Here is an 18488-nt window from a genome sequence, read left to right on the forward strand (position 1 = left end):
GAAATGGTTGGCTTAAATCCTGGCAATTCCATTTACTAAGAGTGTGACTTCTTTAAAAAAATTAATTTTTATAAGATTTTATTTACTGATTGCTTTTAGAAAAGAAGGATGGAAAGGTAGAAGAGTAGAAAGGAGAAATAGAGGGAGGGAGGGAGGGAAGAAGGGAGGGAGGGAAGAAGGGAGGGAGAGAATGGAGAAGGGAGGGAAGGAGGGAGAGAAACATCAACTTGTTGCTCCACCTATTCATGCATTCACTGGTTAATTCTCGTATGTGCCCTAAATAAGGATCAAACTGGCAATCTTGGCACACTGGGACAACACTCCAACTGAGCTACCCTGGCCAGGGTTGTGGACAAGGCCCACCGGGGGTAAGGTCGACGAAGATGCAAAGACCCGACTCCGGGGACCAGGTTCAGTGACGCAGATCCTATTTATTCAGGAAGTAAGCTAGCTAATATACACAGGTTCAGCCTATAGGGTATTACAGCGTGTTCTTCAAAGCCAATGGCTGAAAAGGTCAGGGAGCTGCCTGGTTAGCGCTGAGTCACTTCCTTATAGCGGGTGAGCTCCCTCCTGGGTGTGCCTAGAAGGGTTTCAGGTGCTGGAGTGTTCTCACGGCATCGCATCAGCCACAGCTGCTAGGAATGCGCTCTGCGCTCTACTTACACAGGGTATTGGAGTATTTTTTAACCTCCATGTCTCATGTTTCCCATCTATATAAGGATCAACAGGACTTCTTAGGGTTGAGGTGAGACTGAACATGATTTTTTTTTTTTTTTTTTTAGAGTCAGAGAGGGATAGATGGGAACAGACAGACAGGAACGGAGAGAGATGAGAAGCATCAATCATTAGTTTTTCGTTGCACATTGCGACCTTAGTTGTTCACTGACTGCTTTCTCATATGTGCCTTGACCGCAGGCCCTCAGCAGATCGAGTAACCCCTTGCTCAAGCCAGTGACCTTGGGTCCAAGCTGGTGAGCTTTTGCTCAAACCAGATGAGCCCACGCTCAAGCTGGTGACCTCGGGGTCTTGAACCTGGGTCCTCGGCATCCCAGTCCGACGCTCTATCCACTGCGCCACCGCCTAGTCAGGCGATTTTTTTTTTTAATATATGGGCAGTCCCGGGGCTACAAACAAGATAGGTTCTATAGTTTCGGGGGTTTTTTGTTTGTTTGTTTGTTTTGGTGAGAGAAGGGGAGAGCCAACAGAGAGAGGGAAGAAGGACAGATAAGGACAGAAAGGGAAGAGAGATGAGAAGCATTAAATCTTTGCTGAGGTGCCTTACTTGATCATTGATTGTTTTCTCATATGTGCCTGGACCGGGGTGCTATAGCAGAGAGAGTGACCCTTTGCTCAAGCTGGCGATCTTGGGGCTTCGTACATGGGTCCTCAGCATCCCAGGCCGATGCTCTATCCACTGCGCCACTGCCTGGTCAGGCAGGTTTGTCTTAAGTTGGAACAGGTACATTTACCTATTAAATGCAACTTAGATGTTTGTCTTAACATAGTATTTATTTTTACCTTCCTGTGCATATAAATACTGAAACATTTCAAACCTACAGAACCTACCTTTTTCATAACCCAGGGACTGCCTATATAAAGATTTATATATGGTTTATATATGTTTATAAGATTTATATATATATTATAAACTTATAGATGTAATATATTTCTATATAAACCTATATACACTGCTTACAAAAATTAGGGCATCAGGGACCATGCAGATACTCCAGTACTTTCAGCCTTTTGTCTAGTGCATGTTCACCAATGAAATAAAAGTTAGTTTTGCATCTCATTTGCATAACTGAACAACTTTCTTCGACTTGTCATTTGCTTTTCTGATGTTCTTGTTTAATAAACAACTGTCAAATGCTTTTTTATCACTTCATATTCATTTTGAAATATCCCCTAACTTTTGTGAACATATATAATATAGGAATATATATTTATATATAACAGAATTCTATATATAAATGTTAATGATATATATTCCTTTTTTTTTTTTAATGAGAGAGACAAAGACAGAAAGAGAGACAGACAGAAAGGGAGAGAGATGAGAAGCATTAACTTTTGTGCAACACCTTAGTTGTACACTGATTGCTTTCTCCCATGTGCCTTGACCAGAGGGCTCCAGCCAAGCCAGTGACACCTTGTTCAAGCCAGCGACCATTGGGTCATGTCTATGATCCCACAATCAAGCCAGTGACCCTGCGCTCAAGCTGGTGAGCCTGCACTCAGGCCGGATGAGCCCGTGCTCAAGCTGGGAACCTCAGGGTTTTGAGCCTGGGTCCTCTGCATCCTAGGCCAATGCTCTATCCACTGTGTCACCGCCTGGTCAGGCTGTTAATGATATTTATATAAATTCATATATATATAAATTTCTGGCCCTGGCCAGCGGTTCAGTGGATAAAGCATCAGCCAGGCGTATGGATGTCCTGGGTTTGATTCCTAGTCAGGGCACACAAGAGAAGTAGACCATCTGCTTCTCATTCCCTCCCACAGTCAGTGGCTCGAATGGTTCGAGCATCAGCCTGGACACTGAGCATAGCTTGGTTGGTCCCAGTGCATCAGCCTCAGGCACTAAAAATAGCTTGGTTGATTCGAGCATTGGCTCCCAATGGGGGTTACTGGGTGGATCCTAGTAGGAGGGCATGCAGAAATCTGTCTCACCATCTTCCCTCAAAAAAAAAAAATTTCTATACACACACACAAAGAGGACTTAATACATAGTATCCATCAGTCTACAGCTCTATTAATATGAACACAAGGTACTAAATATGGTATCTTAACACAGTAGGCTCCAATTCATGGTAGCTATTATTAATGTGAAAGGCAGAGTTAGGTCTAGAACCTAGGTCAGACTTTTAACCAAGTACTTGTCTGGTATCCTCAACAAAAGGCCTAAATATCCTCTGATGAATGGCAGCTCTAACACCCCCAATCTCTCCTGACAAACACCCCGGGCCCTGACAGACAGGACCAGGAGCTGACTAATGTTTAACATGAAAGTGCCACTCTCCGGGAGCAGGAAGGGCCACCTTATTTCCCCCAACCAGGTAATGCAAGGTACATTTTCTAACATTTGCTGACAGAACGAAGAAAGAAGGCTCTAAGACATGATCAATATTCATGCCAGCTTTCAAAGTGATTTTGGTAAAACTACAGAAAATAAACACCCAGCTAGAGTCCACACGGCAGGATAAAGCTGACAAAGAAATGGCAATTTTTCCCTGAGCAAATATACAAGTAACAGATGAGCTCTAAAAGACTAAGCTCATTATTAGATTTTGGCATTCTCCTCCCTCCTCTTCCATTTTAAAAGAAGACAAACTCTCTTTTGACACACTTCAAATATGATTGTGTGCTGGATTAATCTCTCCCTTGAAATGATGTAATTATAGGCAAACTCATTCTCAAATTCTATCCAGTTTAAATATAAGTTAGCTCCAGAACGGTACGACCTTTTCCACCTGCTCCGGGAGGCTATGAGAAGGCATCACCCACCCCCAAAGTATGGGCCACAATCGCACCCTCTGCTCATTAGCAGGAACATGTCGTCTAACCACTCATCTGTGTTTCTGCTCAAGTTGTTCTCATTGCACAGAATGTCCTCTCTGCATCTCCGCCATCTAAATCTCCTGTGAACATACTTCCCCGGAAAAAGCGGAGGTAAGAGAGAAGCACAGCAACTGAGAAAACATATCTGGGTGTTGCTTCTGGTTAGACTGGAAGACCACCGGACACAGAAATATTGCTGTCATAATTTATAAACACAGTCCAGACAGAATATAGAAATTGGGATGGTCCTAGATAATACACAGGCACTATGCTTATCCTACAAGGCCCACCTCAAATACTCCTCCATAAATGTTACCTGCAAACCACACCCCCAACAAATGAAGCAATTTGTTGAAATTCCCTCCTTTGAAATTCCCAATCACTTTACCCTTTTACGGTACTACTACCTGAAAATCCATATATACACCAACCAGAATGGCTTACTTAAAATGAAAAAAAATGACAATGCTAAGTGTTGCCAAGGATGTGGATGGAGCCCAGCTGATGAGAGTATGATCCAGGAGGCCTCTGAAGACTGTTTGGCAATAACTTCTGAACTGAACACACACCTACCCTATGACTATGAGGGTCAGAACACTCACTTCTTATTCCCCCTGAATAAGAAGTGTGCCTAAGTCTTTTGGCTCCATGACTGCCATGTATAAATGCTTCCATCATTGTTCTTCCAGTCCCAGAAGCTGGTTCAGAGCCCTCTTCACGATCACTCCAGCCCAGAGAGGTCTCCTTCTACGGAAAACTCTCTGCCATTTAACTATGACCTCTGACAAATGACTCGTGGATTCTTTACATATAAATTACATCCTCTGATCTAGGCTTCTGGACCAAGCTCTCCACACCAAAATGCCTTATTATTAACCTCATCTTCATGATTATCTAATCTCCCCCATAGTCCACAGGTTTCCTGAAGGCAAGAGTATGCTTTAGACATTCATATTCCTCACAGCTGAAAGGAAGGCACGCAGTGTGCTCCGTACAGTTTAGCCAACTGATTTCAATACTGTCCCTGACCTTATTTGTTCCCCCGCATACTTCCTCTTTTCCAGACCTCACAGGCATTGCTAAATTGTGGGAAGAAAACATGAACATAATATGGCATCCAAAATTAACATTTCCTTTTTGAGGGTAGCAACAAGGGAAGTGGAAGAACCTTTCAAGATCAAGGTAAATTCAACATTCCCTCAACGTCCTAAGGCTCCATGCTGCAAAATGTTCAAAGAAGGCTGGCGGACAGTGGCCGAGGACTTCAAGAACCACAATTTAATCACATAAGTCAAAAATTGATCAGAAGCCAGAAACCACCCCTCAAATAATTCCACTTGCGTCTGACTGGTGGTGGCACAGTGGAAAGAACATTAATCGGGGACACTGAAATCCAAGGTTCGAAACCTCAAAGTCACAGGCTTGAGCATGAGATCCTCAACATGATCCCGGGGTCACTGGCTTGAAGCCCAAGGTCACTGGCTTGAGCAAGGGGTCGTCGCTGGCTTGGCTTGAGTCCCCTGGTCAAGGTACGTATGAGAAGCAATCAATGAAAAACTAAAGTGCCTGACCTGTGATGCCGTAGTGGATAAAGCGTCAACCTGGAAACGCTGAGGTCGCTGGTTCAAAACCCTGGGCTTGCCTGGTCAAGGCACATATGGGAGTTGATGCTTCCTGCTCCTCCCCCCCTCCCCTCCCTATAATGAATCAATAAAATCTTAAAAAAAAACAAAAAAACTAAAGTGATGCAATTGTGAATTGATGCTTCTCATCTCTCTCCCTTTCTGTCTCTCTCTCTCTCTCTCTCTCATACACACACACACAGACAATTCCACTTGCAAGCAAAATAGCTATTTTATTTCAAAACTGAGTACAATAAAACTTAAAATGATCCAATATAAAATTCCACTTTCTTCATTCCTAAATAAGAAGTAGACAACATCAAACGTTTCTTAAGTCAGCCAGAGAACTGACAGGAGAACAGTGAAGGCACGAGGCAAATGTGTGGGCATCAACCTGAAGGGGCCTGGATGCTGCCCCTACTCTGACGGTCCTGAGTCCACGCACTGGGTGCCGGACATCTCAGCGACAGAGGCTAATGTCTGGGTAACAAGCAAGAGGAAGGGAGCGAGGGAGGGAAAGCCAAAAAAAATAAATCAAAACAGTTCTCCTTGCCCAGTCATATATCCATCAATTTGGCTATTTCCAGTCAGAACCCTCAACCAAAATATCTGGGCCAGGGCAGCAGGGTTAAGAAGCAACTAGGATCTCTTAGACTTAGCTGTCTTCCTCTCAAGACAGAAAATAATTCGTGGCCTGATCTGTGGTGACACAGTGGATCAAGTGGCAACCTGGAACACTGAGGTCACTGGTTCGAAACCCTGAGCTTGCCTGGTCAAAGGATATATTAGGAATTGATGCTTTCTGCTCCTCCCCTCCACTTCTCTCTCTCTAAAAGAAAAAAGAAAAAAAAGAAAAAGAGCCTGACCAGGCGGTGGCGCAGTGGATAGAGCGTCGGACTGGGATGCAGAGGACCTGGGTTTGAGACCCCGAGGTCGCCAGCTTGAGCGTGGGCTCATCTGGTTTGAGCAAAAAGCCCACCAGCTTGAACCCAAGATCGCTGGCTCCAGCAAGGGGTTACTCGGTTTACTGAAGGCCTGCGGTCAAGGCACATATGAGAAAGCAATCAATGAACAACTAAGGTGTTGCAACACGCAATGAAAAACTAATGATTGATGCTTCTCATCTCTCTCTGTTCCTGTCTATCTATCCCTCTCTCTGACTGTCTCTGTAAAAAAATAAATAAATTTAAAAAAAAGAAAAAGAAAAAGAAAAGAATCTGTGGCAGGAATCATATCTTCCTTAGTTTTTACATTCTCCATAGGAGAGCACATAGTAGGTGCTCCAGACTCCCGGAGGAATGATGGCTGCGCTGAGGAATGAAAAGCAGCTGGATTTCCCCAGCATAATCATATTACAGCAGGTAGGCAACCTACTTAGCACGGTAAATCTACCTAAAACCCTAATTTTAGTAAGAATTGACTTTAATTGATGTGAAAATCAATTTAGGGCGAGTCTTTAAGGTCTGAAGAAAAGATATTCTTGTATTCAACTGATTCAGGCACAGCTATCATTATTATATTGACAGCACCATCCCTCACTGCCAGCTTACAGCTCTCTGCAGGAACAAAGTCCCGAAGCTTTAAAACGGCCTATACAAGCGGGGAACAACATCTGACTTCTCAGTGCAGCATGATCGTACCTTCCAGAAAGGAAACCCAGACCGACACAAATAATGAGTTATGGAAATGATGCTTCTGCAGCTACTGCTCAGCTTGCTTTCCCACTAGCATGAAGAATTACAAAGGAAACTAGACCAACAGATAGACAACAGTACCTTTAACTAGGCTTAATAAAATAAACAGCAAAATACCAGGTAAACACCTCTGGAATGAAGAAAACCTAGCCAATAACATTAAGTTTCTAAACCTGGACTTCTAAAAGAGAACGCTTACTTGGAATAAAGCAATGATTCTTACCCTAACAAACAGAAGGTGTATTCAGTCTCTACAGATGGCATTTCAAGGGCCAGGTAACCCCAGTAGAGTTATCTCTCATAAAGCTCTAAGGAAATGCAAATTTCTGGTCTAGTGTTTTTCCAGTCCTAGTGCTGATTGGAAATCTTTATAGTGTTATTTTCTCTTTATTATATGGTTTTAAACAGTTTGCTACATATTGTAATTTTTCACTGTCTTGGACCCCAAGTTTGTCCCATGGGACAACAGCTCCAAGTTTACAATTTGAAAAATTCATCTCACAAGCAATTTTTCAACACCTGTCCATTCTAAAAAGCAATATCCATCTGTTGATACACTGAAAGGTATCTGCGAACCCAGAATTTAACCTTCTGAGATCTCTCAATGCTCTTGCAAAGCCCTTTCTCCTTCCAGAAGTGAATTTTTAAGTCATTCCCATAAAACCAGAAATTCAGTCTGCTGAGAGGTAAAAAAAATCATTCAAGATTATCTACTCCAGCCTGACCAGGAGGTGGCACAGTGGATAGAGTGTCGGACTGGGATGCAGAGGACCCAGGTTCAAGACCCTGAGGTCGCCAGCTTGAGTGCGGACTCATCTGGTTTGAGCAAAGCTCACCAGCTTGGACCCAAGATCACTGGCTCGAACAAGGAGTTACTGGGTCTGCTGAAGGCCCGCGGTAAAGGCACGTATGAGAAAGCAATCAATGAACAACTAAGGTGTCGCAACAAAAAACTAATAATTGATACTTCTCATCTCTCTCTGTCCCTGTCGATCCCTCTCTCCCTCTCTCTGTCTCTGTAAAAAAAAAAAAAAAAAAAAAAAAAAAAAGGTTATCTACTCCAACCTCCTTGTTTTACAGACAGAAAGGCTGAGATCCTATAAAGTATTAGGTAACTGCAATTAATGAGTCTGGCAAGCATCAAAAGCCCACTGAGCCTGACCAGGCAGTGGCACAGTGGATAGAGCGTCGGACTGGGATGCAGAGGACCTGGGTTCAAGACTCCGAGGTCGCCAGCTTGAGTGCGGGCTCATCTGGTTTGAGGAAAAGCCCACCAGCTTGAACCCAAGGTCGCTGGCTCCAGCAAGGGGTTACTCCGTCTGCTGAAGGCCCGCGGTCAAGGCACATATGAGAAAGCAATCAATGAACAACTAAGATGTTGCAAAGCGCAATGAAAAACTGATGATCGATGCTTCTCATCTCTCTCCGTTCCTGTGTGTCTGTAAAAAATAAAATAAATAAATAAATAAATAAATAAAAGCCCACTGAATGCTATTCCCCGCCGTGTAACTGCAATGGGCCTGTTGGGAGAATGGCCAGATTTGCACCTTCATCTCCAAATAAATGTCTGGGCCTCAGAAAACCTGAGTATTCAATCACAAACTCTCCACCCCTACCCCGGCATAGAGAACAGGGCAGCAGACAGCCTAAATGGCTCTTTTGGGATGTAGATTAGAATCTAGGGGTAATATCCTATCATTTCTCCCCTCCCTCTCCAAGGAGGTACAGCACATTTATTCACATGAAGGTTATTATGAAGTGACAGAAAGACACTAAAACTCAGAAGAAAAAGTAAGAGTTACAGAAACAGTCAGAAAAGATAACTAACAATGACTCTTGGCAGATGCCTGACTCTATTCACTTAAGAGGCGAAAGTGACTAGAAAGAAACCTTCAATCCTTTTTTGTTCTCAGTCCCCACATTTTGGACCTCCCAGATTTCATGGCTCACAATTTCCTCACTGCCCCCCTCCCCTCCCTCTCTAGTCCTGGGAGTCTATGAGCTATATCCCACCACGGACCTACAGTATCCTTACAGTATCCAGGGGACAGCTGTGGAACAGAGGCTAGCATAGCAGGACTGCTGTCATCTTCTCCCCTCTAGCTGTACCTTTTATACATGAATCTAAAAAGGAGTAAAACTAGGTTTTTATAGACACATGTGAAAACTCTATCTCCACCCTTAACCCCCTACTATTGCCTAAGAGAAAAGGAAAGGGAGGGAAAGAGAGAAGGGGAGAGAGGAAGGGGGAGGGGGAGAGGGAGAGGAAAAGGGAAAGAAAATACCTCCCCAAGAGGTGTTCTGTCTAAATCATCATCTAGAATCCTAAAATATTATTGCTAGAAAGGACCCTTGGAGTCATCTAGTCATTATGTTCTCTCATTATTCAGATGACTAAGCCTGGACCTTGGCCACCTGACCAGAAGACTAGAGCAGAGCAGATCTCCGGACTCCTGTCCCACCTTGACTTGCCCACTCCACGCTCTCATGAGGAAAGCTCAACATGCTCGAATCTGTTTGCTGTCTTATTACCCATCTCTATCTATTTATTTTTAAGACTTTATTCATTTTAGAGAGAGAGAGAAAGAGAGAGAAGGGGGGAAAAGCAGGAAGCATCAACTCCCATATGTGCCTTGACCAGGCAAACCCAGGGTTTATTCAAGATGGTTGCAACGGGGGAGAGATTGGACTTAACTCTGAAATAAATGCATCCTCAGCATTCCAGGTCGATGCTTTATCCACTGCGCCACCACAGGTCAGTCTACATTACCCATCTCCAGAACACTTCACACACAGAGTTGGTATCAGGACAAAATTTCAATTTCACAAACATATACACCATATCCCACTCCAAGTACACAGACAGAGAAACGGAATATTGAGAGGTTAAAATACAGCATTTAACACCATCTTAACCACCAGCAAGTTATGAGGATCCATAAACACCTTCTAGGAATCCCAAAACTAATCCCTCTTGTGCCTTTATGAAAAGAGGGAAGCACAAAAAGAGAGCATTTGATAAAGGTAATCCACTGAACTGTCCTGAGTAGTTCTGATCTGCTATCATTGCACTGCTAGTCAGGATCACTGCCGGGAGAGTCAGAAAGGTAGGTGCAAGCAAGGCGAGGGTAGAGGGTTCTCTGGGTTCTACTTCAAGGGTGGGTCTCTGGAAGATTAGAAGGGCTGAGAAGAGATCTTGAAAAGGCTTCAGTGGTAAGGAACTTCAATCCACAGAGCAGGGAGAAAAGGAGGAAGCTTAATCAAGGGTTCTCAATTTGGGGCTGCATGCCACACCCTACTACAGATTCGAACTAATCATAATTTTACATTTACAGAGCACCATGAGGTTAAAGGAAGCAGCACTAAGACTGCCAGCTTTGCCAATCACAAAAAAGGCAAATACTGTATGACTCCACTTACACGAGATACGTGGAACAAATTCATAAACACAAAATAGAACAGTGGTGCCAGGGACTAGGGTAGAGGGGATCAAGGAGTTACCGTTTAATGGGTACAGTTTCAACTGGGAAAGATGAAAAATTTAGATGAATGGTGGCAATGCTTGCACTTCAACGTGAATGTACTTATTGCCACAGAACTGCACATTTTAAAATGGTTGAAATTAGCCCTGGCAAGTAGTTCAGTTGGTTACAGCGTTGTCCTAATACACCAAGATTGCAGGTTCAATCCCTAGTCAAGACACATACAAGAATCAACTAATGGCCTGACCAGGTGGTGGCGCAGTGGACAGAGTGTCAAACTGGGATGCGGAGGACCCAGGTTCAAGACCCCGAGGTTGCCAGCTTGAGTGCAGGCTCATCTGGTCTGAGCAAGGCTCACCAGCTTGAGCCCAAGGTCGCTGGCTCACACAGTCTGCTATAGCCGACCCCCCTCCAGTCAAGGCACATACAAGAAAGCAATCAATGAACAACTAAGGTGATGCAACAAAGAATTGATGCTTCTCATCTCTCTCCCTTCCTGTGTGTCCCTCTCTGACTCTCCCTGTCTCTGTCACAAAATAAATAAATAAATAAAATTAAAATGCTTAAAAAAAAAAGAATTAACTAATGGATACATAAATAAGTGGAACAATAAATTGATGTTTCTTTCTCTCTAAAAATCAATAAATGAAAAAAATTTTAATGGTTAAACTGGTAAATTTTATCTTAGGTATATTTTCACAAAATAAAGCACACCAGTTTTAATGTTATACTGTCTGCACTTATCAACTGTGTGACTCTGAGAAAGTGATGTAACCTCTCTAAGCCTATTTCTTCTTCTATAAAACAGGGATAATAATAATACCTAATTCATACAGTTCCTCTAAGGATTAAATGAGATACTCCAGGCCCTGGCCGGTTGGCTCAGCGGTAGAGCGTCGGCCTGGCATGCAGGAGTCCCGGGTTCGATTCCTGGCCAGGTCACACAGGAGAAGCGCCCATCTGCTTCTCCACCCCTCCCCCTCCCCTTCCTCTCTGTCTCTCTCTTCCCCTCCCACAGCCAAGGCTCCATTGGAGCAAAAGATGGCCCAGGCGCTGGGGATGGCTCTGTGGCCTCTGCCTCAAGCGCTAGAATGGCTCTGGATGCAACAGAGCGACGCCCCAGAGGGGCAGAACATCGCCCCCTGGTGGGCATGCCGGGTGGATCCTGTTGGGCGCATGCGGGAGTCTGTCTGACTGCCTCCCCGTTTCCAGCTTCGGAAAAATGAAAAAAAAAAAAAAAAAATGAGATACTCCACTGAAAGTGCCTACTCCGGTGACTGGCACATGCTAAGTACTTAATAAATACTAGCTACTATTCCTACTACTCACAATTACTACCATTCACTTTCACAACCATTTTTTTACAGTCCCTACACAACCCTGTGAGAGTTCAGATAAGAAAATTGAGGCTCGGAGAGCCACAGTGAAAGGCTTAGTTCATGATTTTACATCAAATCCTCTGCCCAGGACAGGTGTCCTGTCCTCGTCACTTATTAATTCAGTGATCTAAGTAAGGCAAGTGCCCTTACTTTGCTGTGTCTCAATTCTCAATGCTAACTGTGCAACCTCTAACGCCCTCACAAGACTAGATTAGAAATAAAATCAGATAATGGTTACAGAACAGTACTGTTAAGTACTATACAATAAACGTGGTGACTTATGGGAACTAGCCTATCTGCATACAAAACCTGGCCTCCCCCTAATGCTAAACTTGAGACTGGTAGAGTGGCTGAGACTGAAGAACTTCCCTGTGATTTCCATTTACTCAGGATTCCTGGTCTTAAGGCCTGCATAAGTATTCAATAACTTAGCGGCCATTCAAAAGGTGGCAAGGTATGCGGAAGTAAAAATATTACTGAACTGAGAAGCAGAAGACCGGGAATTCTAGTTCTGATTCTGTCACTACAGCAGTCTGGGAATTTAGACCTACTTCCCCTTTCCAAACTTTAATTAAAAGGGAAGGGGGGGCCTGACCAGGCGGTGACACAGCGGAGGACCCAGGTTCGAGACCCTGAGGTTGCCAGCTTGAGCGCAGGCTCATCTGGTTTAAGCAAAGCCAAGGTCACTGGCTTGAGCAAGGGGTTACTCGGTCTGCTGAAGGCCCACGGTCAAGGCACTTAAGAGACAACAATCAATGAACAACTAAGGTGTCGCAACGGAAAACTGATGATTGATGCTTCTCATCTCTCTCCATTCCTGTCTGTCTGTCCCTATCTATCCCTCTCTCTGTAAAAAAAAAAAAAAAAAAAAAAGGGGGGAAGAGGGGAGAGGGGAGAGGGAAAGAGGGCAGGTTGAAAAGTTGTACCAGATGATCTGAGACCCCTTCCTGCACCTGCATATTGCAACTCAAATCCAGAACCTTGGAAGGGTAAGTTCCAGACTCCAAAGAACTAATGCAAACATCAGAAGACTCCTCATGATATGGCCTAGGAACTCCCCTGCTTGATTTTCAGGGCCTTCCCACACGTAGATCAAATACAATGAAAACTTAGAACACTTGCCAAAGTTAATTTCAGTTCACTTTTATCCCTCTGGGCCTTAACTGAAAACGGGAGAAATAAAAGCCTATTTGAGGGCAAGGAGCTGAAGTAGTTCGCTTAAGCCACTTCCTGCTCCTCCGCCCCCAACCAGGAGCTGTACTTCTAAACACTATAGAGAACACGGAAGGTTTGGGCGGAGGAACATGCCATAAACGTTACAGACGATGGACCTTAGTTTTCCTTGAGCCAAAAGCCCAGAGAACTTGAGTGTACTTGAGATCTGGAGTCTCCTGCATCCATCAACTTCTCACGGGCAATACTTGCAAAAAACTCATAGTAACCTCCTTTCCCTTGGAACTCCAGTAACCCCAGAATGGGATTTCATCCCTAGTATACTGGCCCAGGAGTCTGGGAGAACGGAATCGTGTTCAACGGCGTGACCCAAGGGTTAAGTCAAATCCCTGCGCACAAAGAGATTACAGAAGTTCACACTAATAAACAGATACTAGCACCACGGCTTTACACTTCTGTGACTACTAACTGTAACTTGAAACAAATTATCTAACCTCTCTGCACCTTGATTTCTGCTTGTGTATAAAGGGAGATAACGCCAAAAGGCCGCCGTGGGCACTCAATGAAATAAGACATGGAGTTTCAGAGTCAAGTTCATTCACTTTAACCGGTTGGTATTAAGCACTTCTTTCACACGTTACATAGTTTCCCTCCCTGAATCTGAAATCCAGACGACTTTCTTTTCTCCATTTCATGGAGGGACAAACTGAGGCTCGGCCGCGAAGGGGACGGCGTTAAGCGCGGGACAGCGCCCTAGCTCGAGGGCCTGTTGTCCATCCCCCGTAAGCGCAAGGTGTGCACCGCGCCCAGGACCCGCAGGAGAGGGAGCCGAGGAGGCGCCGGGCCGGGGAGAGGAGGAAGGAGCGGTGTGGCGCGCCTCCGGCAGCCCGCACCCGCAGCCCGGAGGGAGAGCCTTCCCGATGCCCGGGGCCGGGGCCCGAGCCCGAGCCCAGCCAGGCCCGGCACGGCCCGCCCGAGGCCTCCCCCGCGCGCCGCCAATCCCCCTCCTCCCCTCGCGGGGCGGGGCGTGAGCACAAAAGACTCCAACTTCCGAGCGGGCGCCGGCCCACCGCACCAACTCCGGCCCCGGCCCCGGCCCCCGGCCCGTCCGGCGGGGACGGGGCGGCCGCGGACGGGCCGGGGGCCCGGGGCGGCGGGCCTAGGTGGGGGCAAGTCCGGGGGGAGGGAGGAGGCAGGCAGGGAGTTGCTCCGGCTCGCGGGACTCCCAGGATGGCCGAAGAAAGAGTTTCTAAAAATAGGCAGCGGCGCGCGCGAAGGAGTGAGCGACCGCAGAGGAACAAGGAGCACCCCCCACGCGCCCCCGGAGCCGCCCGCCGCTCCCACTCACCCGCGCCGGGAGGTCCAGAGGAAGCAGCGCGGCGCGGAAGAAGGCGGCGTCGCCGCGCGTGCGGGGTTGGGAGGGACGAGGGGGCGGACCCGGCCGCAGGGGGAGAGCCGAGCACACAAGCGGGAGTCGCCCCCGCCGCCGCCACCCCTCAGCTTTCCCCAAACCTGTACCCCCTACAGCGCCCGCGCCAGCCGCGCGCCCAGCCGCACTGACAGCGGTCCCAGCCCCGCAGCCGCGAGTCCTTCCCTCGGCCGGTACCACTGAGGGGCGCGGGGGTGGGGAAGGTCCGGAGAGGCTTCCCTCAGCTTGGCCCCTCCTGCCGCTCCGGCCTGGGCCCCGGGCTCTCCTTCTGCCCCGCCTTTGTCTCCAGGGAAGGACAAGGTGAAACAAACGCCAGGAGCCCGCAGGCCCGCCGGGACACAGCCCCGATCCCCAGGCGCATGGGCTCTCCCCACCCCCTCGCCTTGGCTGTGGAAAGGTCCAGAGCTTCAGCGGGCAGAGGAGGAAGGCGGGGCCGGGGCGGGGCCCACCAGGAGGCGGGGCTGGGGAGGCGGGGCTAAGGGCAAGGAGAGAGACTCGCTCACGGCCGTACAGTATAAAGCCGAGGGTGGGCGGGGCCTGGGGGAGTGACGAGGCCAGAGGAGGGAAGAGCACGAGGCCAGCATGGAAGACAGTGGGTGCCTCGCACAGCCGGGAGCCGAGTCCGTGTTTGAAAGGAGGACCTGTGGGTGGGGCTAAAGGGAGACCGGGCCCCGAGGAGGAGTCACAGGTGGACTCGGGAAGCTCGGGCGAGGCTGGGCTGAAGGGAAGCCCAGAAGGGAGGCAAGATTGAAACGGGACCGGAGAAAGGAGGACCCGGAAGGGCGGGGCCAAGGGACGGGGTCCAAACAAACCGCGGGGAGCGGTGCCGTAGGGATGCGGAGAAGATCTAGTAGGAAGAAGCACCGGGTGTTTTCAGTTTCAAGGAACCAGGTGCGTGCTCTGGGTGAGGATCGCCCCTCGCTGCCTCGGCTGGGACGCGGCGGAGAGGCCGCTGCGAGGGTGGGTCTAGGAGGAGGTGCCACCCCACCTAAAAAAAAAAAAAAAAAAAAGAGGGTTAAATTAAGTACCTTTACCCTTCTGTGGTGCAGAAAATGTTTTATAATTTGTTTGGGTGGTGCTCCTCCCTTCTGAATATTTCTCCTGTCGGAAACCCTCGCCTAAATCAATGTTCCAGCCTCCACGGCAGGACGGAGCGGTCCTCCAAGAGCTGGCAAGGATTGTTGCTCTCAGTCCTCAGCTACAGAATTCCCTGGAAGCTGGGAATTGTCCGAATTCTACATTAGTCACCCGACGTGTGATATCGTGGCTTTATTTTTCACATCGCTCCCCCCCCCCTCCATTTCGAACCTGAGAGCCCGAATTCCCAAGAGCCAGGCAAAGGTTGAATTGAACACTGGCTCTGACAGAACATAAGTTATAGCTCCATTTTGTTGTTTGTTGACCTCCATGTCTCGTTTCAAAAGGAAAAGAAACCAAATTAAAGAGATGATGACACTGAGACCGAAGCCAGGAACTTTCTTCTCCAAGCTCTTCTAACTTCTAGTTCCTTCTTAAGCCCCAGGTCTCTGCCTAAACATCACCTCCTAGAAGACGCTTTCCCTTTAACGTCCCCACTGCAGATGTTCTCTGGTTTGCCTCTTGTTCATTTTCTTTATGGTATATCTTAATCTTGTCATTTATTTTTCTGTGTGTTGTAGCTGCCTCCACATTGCTCACAACCTCCCTTGCCATGAAGGCTGGCTTGATTTCCCAGGCTTCTTAGCAGGTGACAAGAGATCTGGCCAATAATAATGCAAGTGGAAGTTGCTTATTTACTTAACCAAAAAAGTTTTTTTTAAGAGACAGGCTCAGCTAGGATTTGTCAGCCTTTTACATTTTTACCTCTGTGCTCTGCATGGTTTAGAGACATGAGGCACAGCGGCACAACAGCCATCTTGAAATCTGGAAAATAAATATTGACAAGAATGGTGCAGCAGAAGGACAGAAAGAACCTGAATTCCTCCACATTTCTTATGTGAGATAAAGCCGTATATTTTTGGCCCTGGCTGGTTGGCTCAGCGGTAGAGTGTCGGCCTAGCGTGAGGAGGACCCGGGTTCGATTCCCAACCAGGGCACACAGGAGAAGCGCCCATTTGCTTCTCCACCCCTCCGCCGCACTTTCCTCTCTGTCTCTCTCTTCCCCTCCCGCAGCCAAGGCTCCATTGGAGCAAAGATGGCCCGGGCGCTGGGGATGGCTCTGTGGCCTCTGCCTCAGGCGCTGGAGTGGCTCTGGTCGCCAATATGGCGACGCCCAGGATGGGCAGAGCATCGCCCCCTGGTGGGCAGAGCGCCACCCCATGGTGGGCGTGCCGGGTGGATCCCGGTCGGACGCATGCGGGAGACTGTCTGACTGTCTCTCCCTGTTTCCAGCTTAAGAAAAAAAAAAAAATGGAAAAAAAAAAAAAAAGCCGTATATTTTTGTGCCACTGATACTTTTGATTTTTGCTTCTTGCTGCCAAGTGTTATTTCTGACTCATACAGCATAAAATCTGGCTCATTGTAACAACAAATATTAGCTGTTGTTTTACCTATGTTACTGGTCATAATCATAACTACCCTATTCTGTGGTTATTATCACCCTCAGTTTAGAAGTGGGGAAAGTCAAACTTCTTTCCAGAGTGGGTTATACTGTAGTTTCAATGAGATGAGTAGCCATAATAACAGCCAACATTTATCAGCACTTGCTGCTATGTTCCTGGCACAGTTTGAGTGTTTCACATGTATTGATTCACTTATTCCTTATAGCAACCCTGGAAGAAAATGCTGTCATTGCCTGAGCAGTGGTGGTGCAGTGGATGAAGCGTAGACCCAGAAGGCTGAGATCCCCTGTTGAAACCTGGAGGTCACCGGCTTGAGCATGGGCTCAGGCTCTCTAGCTTGAGCACAGGGTTACTGGCTTGAGCATGGGATCATTGATGTGATCCCAAGGTCGCTGACTTGAGCCCAAGGTCGCTGGCTTGAGCAAGGGGTCACTGGCTTGCTTGAGCCCATCGGTCAAGGCACCTATGAAAAGCAACTACTATGAGAAGCAACTACTATGAGCTGATGCTTCTCGCTCCTTGCCCCCCCATCCTGTCTCTATCTTCTCTCTAAAATCAATAAATAAAATCTTAAAAAAAAAACTAAAGTGATGCAACAAGTTGATGCTTCTCATCTCTCTCCCTTATCTCTCTCTCTTTCTCTCCCTTCCTCAAAATATAATAAATAAAGTCCATAGATGTGCCCCAGGAGCTGCTGCAACATCAGCTGAGAGTTTACTGTTCTCGCCTTAAGATCACTCTGATTTTCAGGCACTTAGGGATTTCCCTTTTTTCCTTTTAAACTCAGCTACTTAAATAAAAGATATGTTGAAGACTTTTATCCAGCATTCTTGCCTAACCAGGCAGTGACATAGTGGATAGAGCATTGGAATGGGCCACAGAGGACCCAGATTCAAAATTCTGAGGTCGCCAGCTTGAGTGCAGGCTCATCTGGCTTGAGCGTCAGGTTGCTGACTTGAGCGTGGGATCACAGACATGACCCCATGGTCACTGGCTTGAAGCCCAAGGTCACTGGCTTGAGCAAGGGGTCCCTTGCTCTGCTATAGTGCACCCCCCCCCATCAAGGCACATGTGAGATAGCAATCAATGAACAACTAAGGAGCTGCAACAAAAGATTGATGCTTCTCATCTCTCTCCTTTCCTGTCTCTCTGTCCCTATCCCTCTCTCTATCTCTCACACACACACAAAAAGACTTTTACCCAGCATGTCTCTATACATGTGGCTGAAACAAAGGCCTGCTTTAACTCAGTAAACCACATTTGAAAGAGTTCTCTCTTTCAAATAATTGCGTAAAGATTTCATGTTCAGGCCCTAGCCCGTTGCCTCAGCAGTAGAGTGTGTGGAAGTCCCGGGTTTGATTCCCGGCCAGGGCACACAGGAGAAGCGCCCACCTGCTTCTCTACCCTTCCCCCTCTCCTTCCTCTCTATCTCTCTCTTCCCCTCCCATAGCCAAGGCTCCATGGCAGCAAAGTTCGCTCGGGCGCTGAGGATAGCTCCATGGCCTCTGCCTGGGGCAGGCGCTAGAATGGCTCCAGTTGCAGCGGAGCAACACTCCAGATAGGCAGAGCAACGCCCGCTGGTGGGCATGCCGGGTGGATCCCTGTAGG

General features: G+C 47.2%; 1 protein-coding gene across 3 annotated transcripts in view; it reads right to left on the reverse strand.

Annotated features, from left to right (window-relative positions):
- Positions 1-14695, reverse strand: part of RALY (RALY heterogeneous nuclear ribonucleoprotein) — an 80740-nt gene extending 66045 nt beyond the window's left edge. The window contains exon 1 of one of the 3 annotated variants that reach the window (XM_066384052.1): positions 14260-14695. The gene's annotated coding sequence lies outside the window, so the exon portion shown is untranslated. Of the gene's footprint in view, positions 1-14254 lie in introns of all 3 variants that reach the window. The other 2 variants (XM_066384051.1, XM_066384053.1) reach the window with 2 other exon arrangements.
- Between the last annotated feature and the right edge of the window lie 3793 nt (positions 14696-18488).

Source organism: Saccopteryx leptura, chromosome 5 (genome assembly GCF_036850995.1).
Source record: "Saccopteryx leptura isolate mSacLep1 chromosome 5, mSacLep1_pri_phased_curated, whole genome shotgun sequence".
Taxonomy (NCBI): Eukaryota; Metazoa; Chordata; class Mammalia; order Chiroptera; family Emballonuridae; genus Saccopteryx; species Saccopteryx leptura.